Source organism: Heptranchias perlo, chromosome 7, assembly GCF_035084215.1.
Source record: "Heptranchias perlo isolate sHepPer1 chromosome 7, sHepPer1.hap1, whole genome shotgun sequence".
NCBI lineage: Eukaryota > Metazoa > Chordata > Chondrichthyes > Hexanchiformes > Hexanchidae > Heptranchias > Heptranchias perlo.
In genome coordinates, this window is record NC_090331.1 from 46,091,177 (window position 1) to 46,102,069 (window position 10,893).

The window sequence follows — 10,893 nt, forward strand, 5'->3', positions numbered from 1 at the left end:
TGTGGTAATTGGGCAGGTTAGATTTATCCTGCTTTTTATGAATAGGACATACCTGGGTATGGTCTGATAAGGCACTATAGATTTTCATTAGTCAAACACCAATCCCTGGAGCACCCCACTTGTCACTACTTAGCAAGGGAATGTTGCTCACATATTTCTTTGTGAATATTTACAAGAAGTAGTCATTTAGTACATTTACTATCTTATTCTCATTTTCGGTTTCAGTCTCATCACTAGGGTTGTTGGGGTATTTTTCTAGGTTAAAAGGACTATAAAAATATAAGTTGTTGTTACCTCTTTTCTGACTGTTATGTTTTATGTCTGCTTGTCACTCTAACCACCTTTTATAACAGGATCCTGAATGTTACTATTTTCATCCCAGATAACCTCTTCACCATTCTCCCTGCAGGATTTCTTGTTCCTTATTTTGCTTTGATTAGGGTCATGCTTATTGGTCAGAGGTATGTATTTATCCTACATGCTCAGCATGTAGCCTATGGTCTTTGTCCTTTACTGAGGCATTCCCTGATATCTGTTGAGAAGGGGGATTGAAGGTTGTAGAGATATTAATAGTACTGCTTGATTTTCATGTTTCTTAAAGTAGAGACAACAGATGGGAAACGGGAAGCCCATAATAGAATAATCATACACAGATGATTGATGGAGCGTGGTTAATGAGCCAAATGGTCTTTTTCTTACACTGGACTTTTTGCTTTATGCTCCTTCAATACATTACATAAAGATATATATGCATGAGGAAAGGTTGTTGCAAAAGAGATATGCATAATATTTACTGGCACACAGAAATGTTAACTGTGTGTTCTTAAACTGTTATAATCTACAGATTCTTGAAATATATTGCACTGTCACTTAACCACTACTCCTTATTTATCTTGATAAATGCATCTTCTTTCCTTTTCAACCTTGATGTTGTCCGGCACTTTGGGGCTTTGCCCTTCAAAAATATTTCTTTACGTTCGGCTTTTATCTTCCTGTTGTAACTTTCCCCTCCACTCACATCATCCATCATTATCTATCCAAGAAGACAAGCCTGCCAACTTTAGGGAAATGCTAGGTGTGAGATGTTGTCATAAATCAGCTACACATATGTGGCATCGCCTCATGCCAAAATCTCAGCTGTCATCAGCTTTCATCATTGAAGTGATGTGGTGGGGATGGTTTGGGAATTGAAAGTGAAATTTTCTGCAAGTAATTGCATCTGGTTATTTTGGGTCACATTTAACCACATGCGCCTGCCTCAAAACCAAGACAGCAGTGCACAAACATCTGGTAAACATCAATGGAAATGCTGAAGAAACCAAAACCATTGCAAGAGGTATTGCACATGAGCCTATATGTGGTAACATACAATGTTGCAGCACATAAACAAAACATTTGGTCCATCAAATCTGTGCTGGCATTATCCCGATGAAGTCAAGAGTGTACTACTATGACAGAAGATTGGAACCAAGTCAAACCTCCATAGCGGGTCTGGTAATCTGATACCCGGGGCTCAATTTTGAAATGGTGATAGGATGGCAGCGGTGCGGGGGGGGGGGGTGTGAAGGTGTGCGTGACAAACCAGAATAAAAAAATTTACCTTTTCCGATGCGATCGCGACGTGATTACATTTGTTTCTGGGTTTCCTGCCCGGCAGCCAGCCTGATTGGGGGTGGTGGGGGGAGAGAAAGAGAGAGAGAGAGAGAGATGTCATCCAGCGCTGGAACAGAGAGTAGAGTGCACTGAAGATCGAGGTGGGGGGGGGGAGAGGGGAAGATTGGGGGAGAGGGGGAGATCGGGGGGGGGGAGAGGGGGAGATCGGGGGGGGAGAGGGGGAGATCAGAGAGGGACATCGGGGGAGAGGGGGAGTTTGGAGAGGGAGACATTGGGGGCTGAGAGGGACATCGGAAAGGGAGACATCGGGGGAACTGAGAGGGACATCTGAGAGGGAGACACTGAGGGGAGGGGGGACATCGGAGAGGGGGACATCGGGGGGAGAGGGGGACATCAGAGAGGGGGACACCGGACATTGGAGCAGGATGGAAAGGTAGGTTTATTTTGTTTTTTAACTTTGTGTAATGGTTTTTTATTTAATTTATTTTGTTTATTTTTCATTGATCCAGCCCTTCGTGCCCAGTTTCACCAGGTGTGAATCGGAACCCGTGGGAAAGCTGCCCAGGTAAGTTTAAAATCGTTTGGCCTATGTCAGAAATAAAGTATCTTAAGTACTTCAATGAGGTACATTTGGATCTTTAACTATCATCCCGCTGTCTTTAACTGCCGGTGGGACTTCCGCATGGGGGAAGCGCACACACACAGACGCGTCTGTGGGGAACCAGGAAATCAGCGGATTGGAGCCGGGTTCCTCACCCGCTCAGGATTTCCCCGATTTTCGCAGCCCCCGCCCCCAACGCACCCGCAATTTCCTTTGAAAATCAGGACCCTGATGTCCAGAACACAGTTGATGGTTGACCAGTCAGCCTGGTTCAGATAATCCTGCCAGTCAATGCTCTAACAGTGATCCTGGCTGAACAAGCAGCAGATAGCATACCAGTGTTCTGTGCAGATTTGGCTGGTTAGACTACCCTAACTCACACATGGGTGTCCCAAAACATTGGCTCTAACCAACCTGTGCCTAGGCTGTTTGGATTTAAATACATTTACTTTGTTGCTATGGGGAGAATATGCACTCTGTAATGAGCAAACAGAAATGTTGCCTGTGTGGATTTCTCAGTAGCTTGGTTTGGAGACTCATAAAATGATGAATTTCAACATACTCCAGGGTAGTAATCACAGGATTATTACCTGAGCCTCATGCGAATTGGCACAGGGAGAAATAGATCAGGAAAGTAGACACGTGGCTGAAGGATTGGTGTGAGAAAGAGGGGTTCCTTTTCATGGGACACTGGCACCAGTACTGGGACAGGAAGGAGCTGTACTGTTGGGATGGGCTGCACCTGAATCAGGCTGAGACCAAGGTCCTAGCGGAAAGGATAAATCGGGTGGTTAATAAGACTTTAAACCTATAAAGGGGTGGGGGGGAGGGTTCAGGCAAAAAATATTAGTAAAAAAAATAAAACAAGAGTAAAAAATAGGGACCAGAGTAGAGTCCAGGCCAGTGTTGTAGAAAATATAAATACTCCAGGTCTGGGAAACAATAAAATAACCCAAATAAACACAGTGGGAGTGATAAATAAAAAAAATGATAAGGTAAAAAGTGTAAAAGTAAAAGGAACAACTACTAAAGATGATTTAAACTGCCTGTACAGCAATGTACACAGTGTTTGAATTAAACCGGAGGAACTGGAGGCAATACTCCAAAGCGAGGAACCAGATGTAGTAGGAATAACTGAAACATAGCTACATAAAGAACAGGACTGGCAACTAAATATTATAGATTATAACTTAAGCAGAAAGGATAGGGAAGAAAGAAGGGGGTGGAGTAGCTGTACTATTTAGGGATAACATAATGGCAGTTGAATAAAGAGATATAACTAACAGAAGGATAGAAACAATCCATATGGATTGAAATAAAAGATAAAAAATGATCAATCACGCTAATAGGGGTATACTACAGACCACCTAATAGTGGAAAGGAGGTAGAGGAAGAAATATATAAGCAAATTGGTGAAATGAGTAAAGGGCATAGAAAATAATCATGGGAGAAGGTAGGTAAAGGGGTACAGGGAGTGGAATTTTTACAATGTGTGCAAGACTCATTTCTCACCCAGCATGTAAAAAGCCCAACAAGGGAGGAAGCACTGCTGGATCTAATAATGGGAAATGAACTAGAACAAATAAGAGAAGTAAGCATAGGGGAACATCTTGGCAATAGCGATCACAACATAATAAGGTTTAAGATAAAGATTGAGAAGGACATAAGTAAGACAAATACCAAAGTAATAAATTGGTAAAAAGCTGATTTTGAGGGGACGAGAATGGAACTAGAAAAAATAAACTGGAAAAATTTACTGACAAACAAAGAAATAGAACAGCAGTGGGAAATAATTAAAACGGTGATTAATAGAGTCCAGGAGAAATATGTCCCACTAAAAAGCAAGAACAAACTAGTCAGTAATGATACATCATGGATGAATAAAAAGATAAGAGAAAAATTGAAACTAAAGTAAAAGACATACACTAAGTACATAGACAACAAAGGAGAGGATGACAAAAGGGACTATGAAAAGGTTAGGAAAGAAGTTACAAAAACAATTAGGAAGGCAAAAAGAAACCATGAAATTAAATTATCAAGAAATATAAAAAGAAATAGTAAAGTATTCTACAGACATACAAATAACAAAAGAAAAATCAGGATAGGGATAGAGCCACTAAGTGATTCATACGATAAACGCACAGACAATGACAGCGAAATGACAGAAATACTAATTAATTACTTTGCCACAGTATTTACCAGGGAGGCTAATATGGTGGGCATGACATTAGAAGAAGACATCAAAAATATGTAAAGACATTTAAGATAGAAAGAATAGAGAAAATTGATAAACTAATCAAACTTAGAGAGGACAAAACCCCTGGTCCGGATGGATTGCATTTGCGCATATTAAAAGAAGTTAGGGAAGAGATAGCAGAGGCACTATTACATATGTATAAAAATTCATTAGAATAGCCAATAGTGCCAGAGGACTGGGGGACAGCTAATGTGAAATATATTAAAAAGGGATATATTTAAAAAGGAAGGTAGAACAAGTCCAGGGAACTATAGACCAATTAGCTTAATGTCAGTGGTCAGAAAGATAATGGAATCTTTACTCAAAGATGTAAACTTCTAGAAACTGTAAAAGAAAAATCAGGATAGGGATAGGGCCACATCCAGAAACCGAAAATATAATAAAGAGTAGTCAGCATGGATTTCAAAAGGGAAGGTCATGCTTGATCAACCTTATTAAATTATTTGAAGAAGTAACAGAAAGTGTAGACAAGGCAATGTAGTCGCTGTAATGTATTTGGATTTTTAAAAGGCCTTTGATAAAGTACCGCATAGTAGACTCTTGGCTAAGGTCAGAGCATGTGAAGTCAAGGGACAAGTAGCTGAATGGATAGCAAGCTGGCTACAAAACAGAAAACAGAGAGTAGGGGTTAAAGGTAGTTACTCAAACTGGCAAAAGGTGGGAAGTGGTGTTCCACAAGGATCAGTGCTAGGACCACTCACCATTTATATGCTCACCATTTATATAAATGATTTAAACTCGGGAATCGGAAGTACAATTTCAAAATTTGTAGACAACACCAAATTGGGAGTATAATTAATACTGAGGAGGACTGCGACAAAATACAGGAAGGCATTAATAAACTTGCAGAATGGGTGTGTAATTGGCAAATGAATTTCCATATAGCTAAGTGTGAGATAGTACATTTTGGTAGGAATAATAAGGAAGCCACATACTCCTTGGAAAATAAGAGTCTAAACTTGGTAGAGGAGCAGAGGGATTTAGGAGTACAGATACACAAATCACTAAAAGTAGTGATGCAGCTTAATAAGACCATAAAAAAAAACTAAGCACCGGGGTTCATTTCTACAGGGATAACATTGAAAAGCAGGGAAGTTATATTAAACATGTATAGAACAGTGGTTAGACCACACTTAGAGTACTGTGAACAGTTCTGGTCTCCATATTATAAAAAGGATATAGAGGCACTGGAAAAGGTGCAAAAAAGATTTACAAGGATGATACCAGAACTCAGAGGTTATACCTATCAGGAAAGATTGAGCAGGCTGGGGTTCTTTTCTTTAGAGAAGAGAAGACTGAGGGGTGACTTGATAGAGGTCTTTAAGATTATGGAAGGGTTTCATAGAGTAGACGTAGAGAAGGTGTTTCCACTTGTGGAGGAGACCAGAACTGGGGGCCATAAATATAAGGTAGTCACTAACTAATCCAATAGGAAATTCAGAAGAAACCTCTTTACCCAGAGAGTGGTTAGAACGTGGAACTCGCTACCACAAGGTGTAGTTGAGGCGACTAGCATAGATGCATTTAAGGGGAAGTTAGATAAACACATGAGGGAGAAGGGGCTAGGAGGCAATGTTGATAGGGTTAGATGAAGAAGGGTGGGAGGAGGCTCACGTGGAGCATAAACACGGCATGGAACTATTGGGCCGAATGGCCTGTTTCTGCGCTGTACATTCTTTGTAATTCTTTGTAATGCGTCAGACACCGTCTAATGAAAAAAAAATGATTGCATGAAATCACTTCAAATGCAAATCCCTAACAAAAGTAAGGAATTGCACCTGTCACTTTAAATTTTAATAATTTAGTGCAAGAAATTACAATTATATGGTGCTTTACACGTAAAAGAAAATGTCCAAGGGCACTTTACAGGACAAGCAGTGCACACTAAGCAGAAATAGGAGAAGTTAAAGGAAGTAATTCAAACCACAATTAAAGAAGGAAGGGAGAGAACAAGGTAGAGATTTGGGGAGGAAGTTCCAGAAGGTAGGGATCTAGCATCTGAAGACTCTGCCACCAATGGTGGAGGGGAGATTACACAGTCGACCAGTGCTTAGGGTGCAAGCTGGGACAGAGAGCAAGTGTGATTATTGAGTAAGGATTACAGACAAACTAGAAAATTATGTCTAGAAACAAGTTCTTTTTCAACCAAAAAATCCGTTGACCCTTTAGAAACATAGGGGATTAATTCCGTGGAGGTTCTCCTACTTGTCCACCATAATTTCGGTGGAAGAGCCATGGAAATCCCAGAAAAACTATGTAAACAGGCAGGAGAACGTAGGCAGAAATTCACCCACTTACAAAAAGAGCAAAATTCACTTGGTAATGGGCCCTTTGAAATACAGAGTTGAAACTACAGAAACTTTAACGAGTGGCACAGGTGAGAGTTAATTAATCTGCTATCTCTAGGGCAAGTATTTTGTCATGACAAGTCCCATGAGTTTCTGCACAATGTGCCGACCTAGTAGCAGAATTTTGCAGAAAAGTCTAGATGGTTTATGGTAATTCCTAGTGATCTTTAATCACCTTGCAATGGTGATTCTGAATGTGCATGCATCTGAGGAGCAACAATGGCACAACAAGAAAGAGGGAGCATTGTGCCAGCACACTTATGCAAAGTATCAAGGACTGACAGGGTAGACCAGGCAGTAACAAGGAGAAGGCTGGTATGAAGAGTGCTTGAGGAGAGACACCGATATTGCCTGAGAAACACCTCAGCTGCTCCTGCAATGTTTATCATTTTTTTTGTCACAACAGAATCACTTGCATCTCTGTCCCACGGTGGTTTATGTTTAACAGCTGTGAAAAAAAACTCCAATAGTACTATAAGGGGAAAAGCATGTCTTAGGATTCCTGAAATAAAAGTAAATGTACAGGAGAATTGTAGTATTCTACAATAGTCTCAACCAGAGACACCTGTTCAGTAAACAACTTCTTGGTTGTTGGTCTTGCTGAAAACGTTTTTTCACTTTATTAATATGACCTTATTGTTGTGATTCTGATCATTATATTAGTCATTGGTTTGTGATTCTTTTCATGGTATCAGTTGTTAGTTTTTTACATGTTTATGTCAAATTCAAGTCCAGAAGCTCAAAAGGAAATTGTGATGTTATTCAGAGAAAGATCAGAAGTAGCAGATGGAAGTAAATAAGCATTCTTATTTTGAATGAAATGTCTGAAAAAGATTGTATAAGTTAATTGCAATAAAAAATCCTGTTCATTATATATTTTCGTTTACAGTGAGATAGTTTCAAGATAGGATACGTGAGATACGACCTGTGACTGATGCTCATGCTAAAGCCTAGCGAATTAAATGGATGGCCTCATTGAATTCTATATCCTTTTAGAAGGCAAAAAGCTGATACCTTTTCTGCACTCAGTTTCCTTGATGAGGTGTTCCAGACCTAAAGCTATCAATTCATACTGGATTAATAAAATGTTGATATTTTATGGTGTCCTGTACTGAAGATTTTTCTTTTTAAAATTACTCATTACTTCTTGCACAAAACATCCTCTCACTTCTACAAAGTCATCGAGGTAAAGCTGCCTTTGTGAACCAGACTTGAGCACAAAGTAAGCCATACATTTGTTTTTATCAGATGTGTCATAGAATGTCTCATAAATCTTCAGTCATAAAGTGCAAATAAAGTGACAACAAGAATGGGAGAGTCTTAGTGATTGGCCTCAATGTTAAAGTACTGTGACTGTTTAATTTATTGTGTGTCAGAAAGAAGTGTAAGATATCTAATCATATATTTGCAGGTGGTTGAGATAATTGACTGTTCTTACTGTGCAGCCCGAAAACTAATTAATTTTTAAGCTTGGGGTGCTGACTACACAGTATTATAATGGGCAGAACAAACCTCAATCTTGTCGTTCTCAGCCACAGAGGTTAACCATTGGTGAACTATATTTAAAATGTATCCCCTTGTGAAAACATATAAATACGTCTTGCAAGCACATAGGGGATGAAAACATGTCTGAATATAACTCAAGTAAAATGCAGGAAAATTGCTATTGATCTTACATAATGCAGTGGAAGAAACTGCTATCAGCTAAAGTCAAGGTGCATTAATCATCCATCGTGACATTGGTTTCTGCTTCTAGTACCATCACCTCAGGCACTTACTGGCATAATGACATAAGTCTAAATATATTGCACATGCTTTTATGTAGTGACAAGTACAGAGTTGGCTGAAGCTTACTAAATCCAAGATCATTATTGTACTTAAACAAAGATGTATGGAAATGTTGGTATGTACTTGCTCATTGTCACCACTTCAGCTGTCATACACAGATAAATGAAAGAATGTAAACTGATAACTCCAAGTAACAGCAGTTATAATTGTATGCCAAAAATATCTGGGAATTGGGACTAATAATAGTAAATGCCTGATTTGAGAAGTTCTGGTTATTTTTTTCCTGAAATTATGGGAGTTAAATTCAATAAGGCCCGATACCAGATGCGGGGTCGTAGTGCACGATTAACCCGCACCCGGTGTTACCGATGCAGGCAGCATGCGAGATTCGTGCTGCATCCTCATTATCATGATTTCCACATGCAGCCAGCACTACCCGTGCCATTGAGTGGCTGAACGCACCAGCAGGAAGCCCGATATGTGGCGTGGCCAGCACTAGGTAAAGGGGAGGTACACTGTCAATGGAAGCAGTGCAGGATGACAGGCAGAATGGCTGGAGCGGCAAGAGAATGTGCCTCGAGGTTCTCTGACAGTGCACTGGAGGCCTTGGCGGAGGGAGTGCAGGAACAGAGAGCCATCTGTACCCGTGGGGTGGCAGGAGGCCCTCCAGACACCAGCTGCGGAGGCAGTGAGAGGAAGTGGCTGTGGAGGTAAATGGTAGGAGTATATGCCTGCTCTGCACATGTGCATGCGTGCCTGACTGGAGTCATGAGCCACCTCATGAGGGGATAACCCTTGTCACCCAGTAGTCAGCCTTTGACTTGCCAAGCAGGTGCAAAGATAATTGGGATGTTGGACTGCCACATAATGACGGCGTCATGACTGCTGCCAGGGTAGTGGGCATTGATCTACATGGTGTGCTGCGTGTGGTTGCACACCAGCTGCACATTGAAGGGATGGAACCCCTTTCTGTTCATAAAGATGGACAAGTTGAGATGTGGAGCATGAATGGCTATATGCGTGTGGTCAATGGCACCCTGCACCATGGGGAAGCCTGCGATGTGAACAAACCCTCGTGCTTGTTCGTTCTGCTTCTCTCTGTCAAGAGGGAATGTGGTGAACCTTTTGTGCACTTGTACAGTGCCTCAGTGACTTCCCTTAAGCAGCAGTGCACTGCAAACTGTGAGGTGTTACACAAATCGCCAGCAGAGGCCTGAAAGGATCCACAGCGGTAAATGTTCAGCACCACGGTTACCTTCACAGCCACAGGCGATGCTGCCCTTGCCCTGCTCTGAGGCTGCAGTTGTACCTGCAACAGTTGACAGATCTCCGTCACAGCCTCTTTGGTGAACCTCAGCTGTCGGATGCACTGATCTTCATTCATGTTGAGGTAAGAGTGGTGTTCCCTGAAGGCCCTCATGGAATATGGCCTCCGGCTCACTGCCCTGCGCCTCCTCCTCCCTCGCCTCACAGCTTGACCTGCTCTGCGTGGCCTCTCTGCACACTCCCAGTCATGTTCTGTGCCCAGCGGGAGCCTAGCAGGCCACCTATGGTTGCCAGGAACCTTGTTCAGCACACTGTTGAAAATGACACTAACAGTAATGCAAGACCTGCCAAAGCACTCTTTATATACTATAACAATTCTTTCCAAGCATAGGAAGCTTCAACGAACACGTACAATTGTACCAGCAGCAAGAAGCAATATATCCAGCCACTAATCTGCAACTCCTGCATGATCCCTTTAAATAGTGCTGGTGGGGGGGGGGGGTCCTCCAGGCTGTCACAGGCATGTTCAGCCATTCATGGTTAAGAAAATTTATTGGCTGGAGCATTGAGTGCCAAAATGGTTTTACCAAATTGGCGTCCAACACACTTGCGTGTGCATTCCGGACGCCATTTTGGGATCTTAAGAGGCTGCTTAGCGCCTGAAAAGCGGGTGCCACACGGCCGAATTTCTAGCCCTACATCTCTTGCTAATTAAAAGAAAGGTTTAAAGAAAGCCTCTCTGCTGGTTTTATCAATGGGGACTTCTCTGTAATCTGGCAATAAGTGCATCATTAGCAAACGTAACTTACAAATGCCAGGAGGTTAATGTCATTTGCTTTGTTTCTCTTCTTTTCCCCAGAGATAGAAAATCACAGTAGAGCATGGAATAAACAAAAGATTTCAAAATGTGCATTAACATAAATGCTTTGTATGTGTCAAAAGAATACTCCCCAGTGCATGTAAAACCTTAGCCAGATGCTTTTTTTGGGGGCGGCCAAAGAATGGTGACTGTCTGTTTG

General features: G+C 41.4%; 1 long non-coding RNA gene across 1 annotated transcript; it reads left to right on the forward strand.

Annotated features, from left to right (window-relative positions):
- Positions 1–1,165: 1,165 nt before the first annotated feature.
- Positions 1,166–7,891, forward strand: LOC137323298 (uncharacterized). Its single transcript, XR_010963337.1, has 3 exons — positions 1,166–1,489; positions 2,124–2,179; positions 7,710–7,891. It is a non-coding gene; the product is annotated as an uncharacterized lncRNA (long non-coding RNA).
- Positions 7,892–10,893: the final 3,002 nt, after the last annotated feature.